Genomic DNA, 13,324 nt, shown 5'->3' with positions numbered 1-13,324 from the left:
AAATATTAATAATTCAATTTAAACTCTTTAAGTTTCATTGTTAAATGGAAATATATATATTTGATCCTTCCCAAAGGTAAAATTTTAAATCAAGCTATTTTAGTAAAAAAGAATTTAACTTTTTTTTTATGAAAGATGAAATTCATTAATCCAAGTTAACCAATGATATCTCAAGAAGCACAAAGTGAAGCATTAACACGATCAATTCTATTGATTGGTCTTCCTCCTAATCGAGCCGCACAATCTCTTTAATCTGCATCTTCAGTTAAGAAAGATGTAACAAAATACCTTTTGTTCCTCTATCTCCATATCACATATAAATATGCACTCCAAGCAACTTAAAATATAGCAACAAGCAAGAATTTTCCTTTTAAGTTTCAATATCGCCTAAGTTAACTCTTGTCTCCAAGTTCCCATAACCCTATGAATGGAGCAAAGGAGCAAAATTGACTGTCACACCTTTCTTAAAAAGCTGCAATCAAAGAAAATATGATCATGTCTTTTTGCAGCATCGATATAGAAAACGTAACAAAGAAGTGCAAGTTTGGACCAAATTGAGTATGGTGTTGGGCTCATGGGTGCTGTTCCAATAATAGGCCAGCTTCCTTTTTGGGGGTTTAATTTTGTTCACAAGAACCACCGGCTGTTTATATGCATCTGGGCTTCGAAAATGTACAACTATAACTCAGCCAGAACAAGTCCCAATGTCAAAAGGAATGGCAACATTGAGGTCAGGGCGAATTTTTTTTTTTTTCATTTTTACCGCTCGAAATTTTATATATTAATTTTTACAAAATTAAACTAAATATATGATTGAGTTTCTCTCAAGAATGGTGAAATGGTGCGGTTGAAATATTACAGTAATTTCCATCACTTTCCTTACCATTCAAATACTATGTTTATCCTGCTGTGATTAATTCTTTATGCAGCATGGAACACAGTCACGGGTTTTGCCTTCAACTTAGTAAGAAAAAAGAAAAATTGAAAAAGTGGTCCACGATACTTCTCATTCTAGAAATCTGGATGCCCAAAGGCTCATCTACTTTGTGTTGGATAAAACAATGGCGTCAGCAAATCCAATGGTAAGAAGTTACTGAGTTACTGAGTTTGAGCTTTGACCTTGTAGTTTAACTCCAAATTTAGTTGCAACCCGATGTGATTAGCGGAAGTAAAATGATTCGCTGCATCCTCACTGTGAAACCAGATAGGAACATATATATAGCCAAAAGTGTAAATAATATAAAACAAAACGAGGAACGTGATGTCCCCATCGTCTCCCAACTACATTGCTAAACCACTTTTTGGATGGTTTGTTCACATCAGTATTGGCAGCAATTGTATGTCACTATGTGTTGTGAGTGGGCTTATTTGTTGGTTCCTTTCATTGGGAGCATCAAATTTGTGTCTGTGTGAGAGGTTTTGTGCTGAAACAATGGCGAAAACTTTCAAAACCCTATTTTGTAATATTGTGGGTCAGTTGGGATTTTGACATTCTAACTAATTTAGTATAGTGGTGATGAACTACTAATAGATTGTTGTGAGTGTGACAATCACCACGGTGTTACTGCAGATTTAATAGTGCAAGGACAGCAAAAGGACGCTTATACTGCAGTGAACTCAATGAAACTAGGGGTAATTCTATTTCTTACCATACTTATTTACTGCAATTCCTTTTTAACCAGAAGATTACCATCTCAAATGCCTTTGCCTTTTTTACCAGCCTTAGGTAAAATGGTATTCCATAAAGCGTATTTAATATATATTTATTGCATGAATGGTATATCTTAGACCCGAATCACATCAATTGTTAAAGAAATAAAATACAGTGACAAAATAAAAGGGTCTGTGGGGGCGAAAGGTCGAGAGCCGAAACCCGGCATAGATCCCCATTAAGAATAATACCGGATTGGGGTTGTAACAGACCCTCGCGGTACAGATCATGCCGCGCAAGTAAAATCCGTATAAAACTACACTTCTTCTATTAAACATTAATTAAAATAATGTTTTTCAACCCTTAAATAGATCTAATTGAAACTTCGTTTTTCAACATTAGTGAATTTCTTCTCCTCTACTTGAGTTTTTTTTCTCAAAAAGATTTTCACGTAAAATCTGTATTTTCTTTTTTTTACAATTATTCTATTTCATTATCGATGTCTATTATAACAAACGAATCTAACATGTTAAAAAGTATATCAATATAAATTATTCATATAATAGGTAAATATATATTTACAAATTGAGACATTTATTTTTTTTAAAAAAATATTTTTAAAAGTTTGAACCAATTTAAAATCTGAATTATATTAAAAAAAAGAGTGAAATTAATTTTTTTCTATATTATATAAACATAAAAAATTATGTTCGATTCTAACCAACTCCATTCTCTCAAATTTACTGAAGCCTAAAAGCAAAGGATGTATATGTATATCTATTAAAAGAGAGGGAGTGGGTCTAATATGATGAAAATGGCTATACTTACAATACGAAAAGTTGGGTTTGGGACTTGGGGCAATCACTTAAAAAACTTTTATTGCACAAACAAAGACCCTGTTTGAAATTCTTTAGCCTCTTGCCTGCAAAAAGATACTCAAAATCTTTGTCTGAGAACCAGACATACATAGATATATGCAGGTGGGGACAGATCAGACAAGTTTCAAAAGTTGGGAAATTCCATTTCCGTACATTGGAGTGAGAATATTCACCGTTTATAGCCATTATAAAATTTAATTTTCAAGAGGGGATTATTTTGTCTTAAAATTAAAATGACCTACCGAGTTATTAATTAACTGAGTTTACAAGAATTATACTTTTTAATATCACATGTTGAATCTTATAATCTTAAAATTATTAGCTTTTTCTTCTTGTATCCGAAAAAAAATATTAAAGTGGGTTTAGATGAGCAGTGTGTTTAGTTGCGATAGTATAAAAACAATGGTGGTAGTGAGATTAGTTATTGTAACTATACTATAACGTAAGACAAAAAGTAAGTTAAACGCATCGCACCTAATCACCCATCCAAACTCACCCTTAGTCAATAAGAACATGACATGTAAATTTGAAAGTTCGTTGTACATTTAAGTACCATTTTAATAAATAACATTAAACAGGGACGGATTCAAAATTTTACTCTAAAGAGTGAAACTTTTAAATCTGAACGAGTAAAAAAGTATCAATTATTCTCGGATACTTTTTTTTTCTTATCATATAAATCAATTTAATTTTTTTAAAAAGCATGAATAATTTAACTGTAAAAAGATTAAAAGAAAAAATCACACTATATAAAATTAAATATTTCTTTCTAATATGTAAAAAAGAATAACTAATACTATACTAAAATTTTCATAAATATCCTTATAATTCCAAAAATTAAATTTAAAAAAATTGGTTTTAATCTTATTTCTCAATATTAGGCATCCTAAATTACACCATTTGCTTTTTCATAAGATCGAATTCATCAATGATAGAATCTGTTGAAAATTCTCAAGATATCTCTCTTTTTATGTATGACACCAAGTAAGTTGAAAGAAAATCATACTTCATTCTGTTGAGAAGCCTTGTCTTCACAATTTTCATGGCTAAAAATGCTCATTCGATTGTTGTAGTAGACATGGGAAGAGTTAGCACAAGACGAATAATTCTATCAAGAAGAGGATAAATACTTAACTTATTTGTCTTAGCTAGTACTTGACACAACTCGACAGCTTTTGAAGCTTTCTATTACTCCGTGCTTTGATGAGCATCAAGATGAAAATGCTCCAATTGAATCTTCATGTGCAACTTTTCTATATTATTATTATTAAAGTTATATAATTAAAAACTGAAAAATACATTGTTAATATAAAGTATAAACTTATGACTTAAGGGGCGAATTATATGAACTACAAATTGGTCGATGGGGAGTGAATGTTATACAATGTAGACACTAAATCTAAAATACATAATAATTTATATATATAATTAAAAAAAATTGAAAATTCCAATGGGGCGACCGCTCTTGTTCCCCTAGATCCGCCCTGACTTTAAAGATAAATATATGAATTAGAATAAAATTTAAGAGCAATTTACTATTAAAGCCAAAGAAATAAAATAAAAGAAAATTTAAATTTATATGATTTAAACTATGTTCAAAGGTTTGATATTTAAAAACTACTAAAAAAATATTTTTGTAGATTTAAACTGATAAAATTAAAAAAAAATCATTGTTTCTAATTTTTTTCCAATTTTATAAAAAATATTTTTAGTAAAACAACGAAACCCTTTTTTCTCTTCACCAAATTTCATTTTTATTTTCCAAGAATCAATTTTAATTTTTCAACAAAACAAAATTTTCTTTAGTATTTTATATTTTGCAAGAAAAGTAGCTAAAATTTTAAAAGCCAAACACACCTTTAATATGAAATGTATAAAAAGCTTAATTATTCTTAGTAGATGGTAGCAAAGTGAAATTTGAGGTGAAAGTTATTGTGTATGTCTGGGTGACCCTGGAAGACATAAAAACCTCCAATAGTTCAATTGTCCTTTTCTCTGACCATGAAAAGGGACTCTTGAGGCCCAAAAGCCAACCCTACAAGGAGCCATTGGCATTGCAATAAATCTTTTACTGCTTTAAGAAGTGAATTTTTTTAATAATAAAAAAATGTAATAACGCAGTGCCATTAACCCAGGGAGAAGCTCCCACCCACCCCCATAACCCACTTTACTTTTTTTTTTTTCTACATTGAGTTATAATGGGAACTTTTTATCCCATTTAGAGGTCAGATTTTGAATTTAATCAAAATTTAATGTGATTATTAGATTTTGGAATGTGATTTTGGGTAAGTTTTAGATGAAAATGAAGGAGGGATTGCATTATTCCAGGACAAAGGTGTCCTAATATGGGTAACCAACCAAGCAGTCGCGTCAGTTCATTTAGTGTGTTAGATAGGGTTGTTTATTAATTAGACAAGTCAAGCTAATCGATGAGCTGTTCTTGCTCAGCTTTTATCACACAGTTTCAATGTCCTTTCCTCTGTCCTCGCTCAATTTACAACCCTTTCTTTGATTATAAACCCATTTTCTTTTTCTTTTTTTCTTTCAACTTTATTATATATATTTCCACAATCAGATGATAGCAGCTTATTTTGTCGATTTAATCTTAATTTGATCAGTATGAATATTGTTGTCAATATAGATTTGAGTGTGTTGAATCGTATTATTCTTTTATTTATGAGTTGGGGAGGGGCTATAAATAATTCTAAACATTATGTCAAAACGAATAGATATTATTAAAACGAATACGGAGATTGTTCAAAAAAGATACAACTTGTTCTAATCTCAATTTAATTATAAATGTTAGCGGCTCGAATCTAAAAGTGATCTAAACTAGAAAGGTTCTAAAGTCTAAATTATCCCAACTTCAAAAAACTTAAAATGATTTAAATCAAAGATGACCCAATTAAAAAATATATTATTAGAAAACTTGAATGATCCCAACCCAATTGGCTCCGGTCCAAATTACAAGGGTTTGTCATTGTAAAATCTAATAGTGGAAAGTAAGATTTGTAAAGTAGATAGTGAATAATATTTTAAGCCAAATTACAAGGGTTTGTCATTGTAAAATCTAATAGTGGAAAGTAAGATTTGTAAAGTAGATAGTGGATAATATTTTAAGCAAGGGACTTGAAATTAAATAAATACAATGTCTCAAAGTGGTAAATATGTTATTAACAATTAGGTAAGGAGAAAAGATTGTATGAAATTGTTATTCTATGTTATCCTTAACTCTTTTCGATAGTTGAATAACAAATCAGATTTTTCTTTCTAAATTTTAACAATTTTAATTGGATTTGAATTTTTGTCATGAGAAAAAAGCTGAAAATCAGAATGATTAATCTGATTTGTCATTCTCCTATTGGAAAGAGATATGAATAACGTAAAATCATAATTTTATACATTCCCTTCTCATATTTAAACTACTGATATGCCAAAGGATATTAAGTGAAAAGAGTTGGATGACATGTTCGCACCATAATGAAGCAGGTTGTACAAATTGAAGATATGGTTACATTACAAAGGGTTGAGGGGGCGACATGGTATACAAATTTGGCATTTGGTGGAGATAGTGGCCACAGCCAAAACATTGGATGCCGATTGGGTACTATCGGGCATTAACTATTTAACACAAAGGGATGTAACAAATAAGGAGTTTGGCACAATTATTTGGTTCACGCAATTGATATGCATTGCCAAAGGCAAGTTGACAGTGATCTTGGGGTGTCCTCCATTTCTGATTTCATTGGGTCCATTTCCATCAAATATTGCTTCCTCCTCCATTTGCTCTCCCTCTATGGTATGGTCCCCCTTACCCCATATATTTGCTTATGACTTCCATGTCTATTTTTACATATTTCTTCACTTGTGTGTAGGCCATCAATGTTACAAGGGCATATGGTAGACTTTCATATTAAGGTCAGAGTTTCCCAATCCCCACATTCATTCCCAGTTATCACTTCTTGATTAAAGCTCGTTACCGATATTAGGTATGACAATAGGGCGAGTTTTTTTTTTAATCATCTTATTTTGATTTCCTCTCAAATTCGAAATTGCAACATTTGAATTCGACATTGAAGAATGAAAATTTTCTCAAATTCAACCCGTTCTGTATTAAAATATTACATACTCTTTTATATTTATATTTATATTCACGGTTACAAATTTAAATAAAATATCTTAAAATAACTTTTTAAAAAAATTATAATCAAACTATATAAAAATAGTTTTAAGATTAAAATAAAAGTATTTTCATAATTTTTTTAAACAGTTGACAATACCGGTCCAACCACAAACCTAGTTTTCCAATAAAAAACCGCATATAGTTCGATAAAATCAAACTAAAACCAAATGAATTAAGATTATTTGGTTACCCGTAATTATAATACGATTGGAACCAACCCTTAATCATGTATGACAAATTAAACTTCACACCCTATTTTAAATTTGTATATGTTAAATAAACCAAATCTTGTAGATAGAAAAAAATATCTTCTAACCTGACTCAAGATTAAATTAAATCAAAACCTAATATAACCACCGATATCGAAGAGTTATGACAAAAAAAAAGTGTGTGTGCATATAAGATTTTTATCACAGGTTAGGGGTTACAAGTGTGAAGAGAAAACAAACAAATGAGTGGAGAAAAAGTTGATTCCTACGGCTCACTCACGTTGAAATTTATGTTGTGTTGAGAAAAAAAAAGCATTATTGATAGGTTGGGATGATAACATTTTAATTGGTTTTTGTATTGGGGATTCAGATTGGAGTCAAAAAAGGAGAACAGATAGAAGAAGGTAGTATAAAAAAAGTAAGCCATGTTTTTTTCTTTATTTTCACTGCTTCTTCATATATGGTCATCCCTTTTGTTGTCCTTCTAAACTTTACAGCTGGTTAGCAAAAAGTTAAAATATACAAACCACACCAGATGGAACGAGAAATTACATGAGAATTGTGTAGGGTTTTTGGTCCAAAAGGTTTGATTTCGTGTTCCGGTTTTTATACTCTTCATACATTTTACATTTTATGTTTAATCCCTTTAAAGCGTTACTGAATAGTATTTTGGTTTTTAAAAAATTAAGTTGAATATATGAGGTAATTAAACCTAACTGAATTCATGATTTTTTTTTAAAAAATGTATATAGTTTTCTAAATATTTGTCCATTAATTTTTATATAAAATATTTTTTTATATTATAAACAATATAAAATTAAAATTAATTAAAATTAAATGAAAATAGAATTTGATTCATTATTTTTTTTTAATATTGTGAACCAAAAAATAAACTAAACTAAACTAAATATATTTAAGTAAAAATTAGATAAAAACCGAATCAAATTAAATATAAATAGAACCGAACAATACATTTCAAATCGATTTTTGATTTTCTCAATTTTTTTGTTCAACCCTAAGTCCCTCTGCTTTTAATTCCAAGGATTTGCTCCTTATTTGATTTATAAATTAAATTTTAATTGATAACATTGTTAATGAATTTTCACTTAATTTGAATATGTGGTGTTCTAATATTCAAATGCATTTAAAGAGTAAGCAATTTGCAGTGGGATGTAAAAATACATCGGTAGGGAAACGTTCCGCCTTATGGTGAAGCACTTGCGTGAGCAGAAGTAGACAAAGTAGAAGTGAGAATGTCGGCTTGAGTAACGCAAATATTGGTGAGAATCCAATGCCCCGAAAACCCAAGGGTTCCTCTGCAAGGTTCGTCCACGGAGGGTAAGTCAGGGCCTAAGATAAGGCCGAAAGGTGTAGGTCAATTGATAACACATTTAAATTGGATGAAAATCGCTAATTGAGTCTTAATTTGATTGGTATGCACATTATTGTTAGTGTAAGAAGACGTGATTTGAGTGCGTTGAAGCGCATTATTCTCTTATTTAACAATGTAAATAGTTTTCATTTTATAATTTTTAAAAGCTGAAAAATATGTTTGGTAAATGAAAATAGAAATTTGTTTTCAATAATGAAAATAGTGAAAACATGTTTAGTATGTATTTTTCTAAATAGATTAAAATGTATTATTCAATATAAGACGATAAAAACAAATATATAGTCATATTAATATTTATATAGATAAATTCTTAGGGTATAAAATCATTGCAACAATGGTTATATAATTACTATATATAAAATATAAGAGCAAACCGTTTAAGGTACTAATTAAATTTTAAATTAATCAAGTTAAATTAGATTCTTAAACGAAGGATAAAATTCTCTCAAAATTGTATTTTCCTTTCATAAAATTAGAATCCGAGATTTTCTTTAAAGAAAATAGAATTCTTTACCCCTCAACTCAAAAAACATTTATATATATATATATACCAACCATAAAGTATAGAAGAAGAGAAAAGCACCCCAACACAATCTCTCATTATGTCAAAGATTTTGTCTTCCAATATCAAAATTCCCTTCCTTTTTCATTTAACCACCTTTTTATAAAGGGTTGTTATTTGTATTATGTTAATATTTAAAATATTGTTGTAATATTATATTTTAGATTTTTATGTTCTTATCATGTAGAGGTGTGTATGGGTCGGGCCAGGTCAGGTTCAGGCCAAGTTCAACTAAAATTTTAGGCCGTCTGCTAGGTTCGGGCCCAGTCCAGCCCGAAAAATGGGCCTAAAATTTTGCCCAAGCTCGATCCAGATAAAAATTGTTAAAATCCAGACTTGACCCAGCCCGCCCATATTTTTTTATATTGTTTTAAAATATATATAATACATCAAAAATACTAAAATCATCAAAATAGATATTTCCCAACAAATTGAAAATGAAATTTAAAAAAATATGTATACTTAAATAACACTAAGATAGATGCAACTTAACAAGCAAATGCCTCTAAAATAATAATCTTTAAAATAATAACAAAATTAACAATAAAATAAGTTTTACACAATATCCAAATAACAACAAAATAGTAGCAACATAATAGTAAAATGGTAGCAAAACAAAGAGAAAACAATAAGAAAATAATATTAAAAAATAGATTTTTTTGCCTTTTAGTGAATTCAGGCTGGGCCTGGGCCAAAAATGCCTTACTCGAGGCTCGGCTCGTTTTTTAAACGGGCTTTATTTTTTTGTCTAAGCCCATTTCTCAAGCCTATATTTTTTGCCCAAACCCTCTCACATTTCGGGTTTGGGCCATGATCAAATCTACTATCGTGTAATCATGTTTAAAATAAGCTTTTATTGATTTATTTTTGTTATGGTATTTCATGTTATTGACCAAAACCCGAATATTATCTCGAGCTATCGATCCACAACCCGAATAAATGCAGAAGAATCGGGGTCCCACAAGGTAGAGACATTAGGGATTCGCGGGATGAGCTCTTGAGCTAGGCTTGCATGTTCATAGGTGCGCGTAGGAAGAAGATGCAAAGTCAAGTGGGCAATTCAATAAGTACGTATTGACATGCATGGAGCTTACCTAAGACGCCATTTCAATTAACAGTAATTGTATTTTATAAATATTCGATTCTCCTCACCTAGAAAATACACAACAAAACATTCAACAATTTTAATGTAATTTTAAAGTCTACATATGCAATTAATACACAGGGATATCAATTTATTTTATTGATTTTGTTAATTAAATTCTATTCCTTTAAACAATATATTAATGGGTGAGTTGAAAATAAAGTACAAAAGTAAGACCAATCTACATTTTACTATATTAAATGAAACAAGAGAAATGATTAATTGAAGCAAATGAAGTGGCACTATTAACTTTTTCTTTACCTTTGCATTTAATGCCACCAACATCCCAACATCCTGTTTTAAATCTAATTTTCGCATTTTACATATAAAAAAAAATATTTCATTCATGGGTTAAATCTTGCACTAGATTAAGGGTTCTAATGTATTTTAATTCAAATGAACAGTTGTGAAGCTGTTGATGCCATTCAGATTCAGAAAATATAAGTAGAAAATTCTAAATAAGCTCTTATTAGGAAAATTCATTAGTTTTTATCAAAACTTTTCCATTAGAGTATTTAACATATCCCTTGAGATGAGAACAAATTAGACAGATAGATTGGTTAAATAAATTCGTGACAAAAGAATATAATTACGCCTTTTGAAAGATCCTGTTTGAGGGCCTAGTTTAATTTCTTTGCTTTGCTTTTATTTTGTTACACAAAAAAAATATATATTTCATTCATAAAATATTTGAAATTTATTAGCAGAAGTATTATACTTGTTCTTTTAATTACAATACTTAAAAATTACTCATAATCCCTTTCTAATCCGTAAATAGGAGGAAAATATGCTTTAACGCAATCGAATTCATATCATCCTATATTGACAATAATATTCATACTAATCGAATTAAAGACTGAATCGAAAAAAAAACAAAATTAACAATGAAAAGAAGTAGATTGATAGATCAATTATTTTTTTATATTTTTTGGTATATCAAAAAGTGGATAAGCATGCTCTATCTTTATAGATTCAAAGCCTTCAAATATTACCATTCATATATTGCATCAAAGTGGAAAAATTAAATCATTTTTAAACCAGCATATTCTTATTAGATTTTGAAAATATAATCGAAACTTGATTTAATATAATCTAATTTTTTTTAATAATTTAAGTGGAGAAATTATCTGAGCATGTAACGAATTTGCCTAAAAACTCAAATCTGAAAATCAAACCCGAAAGCGATGTGAAAATTTTAAAGTTTGAAGTGAGGTAAAATATCCTAAGGTATATGAATTTTAATTTTAAAAAAAAAAGGAGGTTAAAGGCTGAAATAGGGAAAAAGAAAAGTGTGGGGGGAAGAAGAATATTGAAAGGGTTTAGGGTAGTGGTACTTTAGGGTTATAAAGGTGGGAAGGATTATGGTGGATTTAAATGGGAGTTAGTCTAATCTGATTTTAAGTGAGAATAAGGAATGGAAAACAACAAAAAGGGAAGATTCCAACAAAAAAAATTAAAGGAAGAAGGAAACATCCCCTCCCTCTGTGAGAGAAAGCATTTTGTCACCATTCTTTATAATTTTATGCTAAAAAGATTAGATTGAATCACTAGATTTTATGAGGGTCTAAAAATGGAATATAACCATTTTATTCAAGAGGCTAAGCCCCTTCCCATCCCTTTCGATTCACCTTTGGGAATTTTGTATGGGGATGGAAATAAAATTTTCAATTTTCAATTTTAAAAGAGATTAAATTAAATTATTGATAAGTTGGGAGGGACCAAAACTGCTATCATTCCATATAGTAAGGAGCCAAGGCTTTGACTGTTCATCAACTTTCTTTTTCGGTGAAGTGACTTTATCAGTCCCTATGTTATAAGTTTAAGATTACACAAGTTTATTTTATTTTTATATTTAATTTTAAAGCAAATAAGTTAACGTGTAAACTATAAAAATAGTCACATTTATTTACCTTAGATTATATTTTAGTCACTTATGTTTGAAATGTTACATTCTAGTCAGTTATGTTATTGTTTTGTTACGAAGTGGTCACTCTACTATTAAACTCTGTTACCTCCCTAACGGCAGTCCTACGTGATAGTTCAAATGGGTTTTAAATGTCAACTTGGATGTTCAGTTGTTCAGATGAAAATAGGTTTTTAATTAAATAAATTTAATTTGGATTACCACATAAGATTGCTGTTAAGGAGGTAACAGAGTTTAATGATAGAGTGACTACTTCGTAACAAAACGATAATATAAGTGACTAAAATATAACATTTCAAATATAAGTGACTAAAAAAAAACTCAGACAAATAAAAGTGATTATTTTTTATAGTTTACCATAAGTTAAATTACAAAATACAAAAAATGTTAATTTTAAGATTTATTCTTAGTTGATTTTAAAAACGCCACAAGTTAATATATTTTTAATGTTTAAGGTTACCATAATTTCACTTTGCGTAAATCATGTGACTCGGGATAAAGTTAAAAAATTATTTTAACAAAAATAAATAATTTTTTTTTGAAGATTAAAGTATAATTTTATCATTATATTAATTTATGATTTTTTTAATAATTAAAGGACTAAATAGAGAATTTTAAATTTTTTAGGAGCTAATATATGAAAATTCTCATTTAATAGGAAATCAGAAGTTAAATAATATCTCTAATAAATACAATTATAATATATGTTAATTAAATAATATATTCCACATGGGTCGTATTTATATAATTAATATTTTATTTTATTAACAAAAAGGAAAAAGAAGAAGAAGATGTTGATGATTGGTGACCTTAAAAGGGAAGGTTAGTCAAAGTCAAACTCCAAATCCAAAAGTCTAAAACCAAACAACTCCAAACCCCACTGCCCGACAACTCATTTCTTCCTTTCACATGCAAACAAACCCTTCTTTTTCTTTATTTTATTTTCTTTTTTCAAGATTTTTCGATTAAAAAATTAAAACACACTTACTATTATTTTTCTATTTTCAAAATTTAAACTCGAAATTTTATTTAAAATTTTTTATATTTTTTACCACTTATTATTTAATTTATTTTATGCATCTCACTCAACAATTTTCTATAACAAACACACTCACATTAAATAAGTGATAAATAAAAGAGTTAATATAATCTTTGATACTTAAATTTGATATTTTTTAAATTTAAATATTTTTTTATTAATTTAATATTTAAAATTTTTTTAGGTTTAATTTAATACCTAAATTTATTAAATGTTATACAAATTACACAATATTTTAATAATTTTAAAATTTTTTTGTTATACTACAAGAATATTGTTAGCATTAGGTATAGAACTATGCTTAACGAGTTGATATTAAATAAAAAAAAGAGTTTTAAAAA

Source organism: Gossypium hirsutum, chromosome A13 (genome assembly GCF_007990345.1).
Source record: "Gossypium hirsutum isolate 1008001.06 chromosome A13, Gossypium_hirsutum_v2.1, whole genome shotgun sequence".
In the NCBI taxonomy this organism is placed as follows: Eukaryota; Viridiplantae; Streptophyta; class Magnoliopsida; order Malvales; family Malvaceae; genus Gossypium; species Gossypium hirsutum.
Note: the sequence above shows the minus strand (reverse complement) of the source record.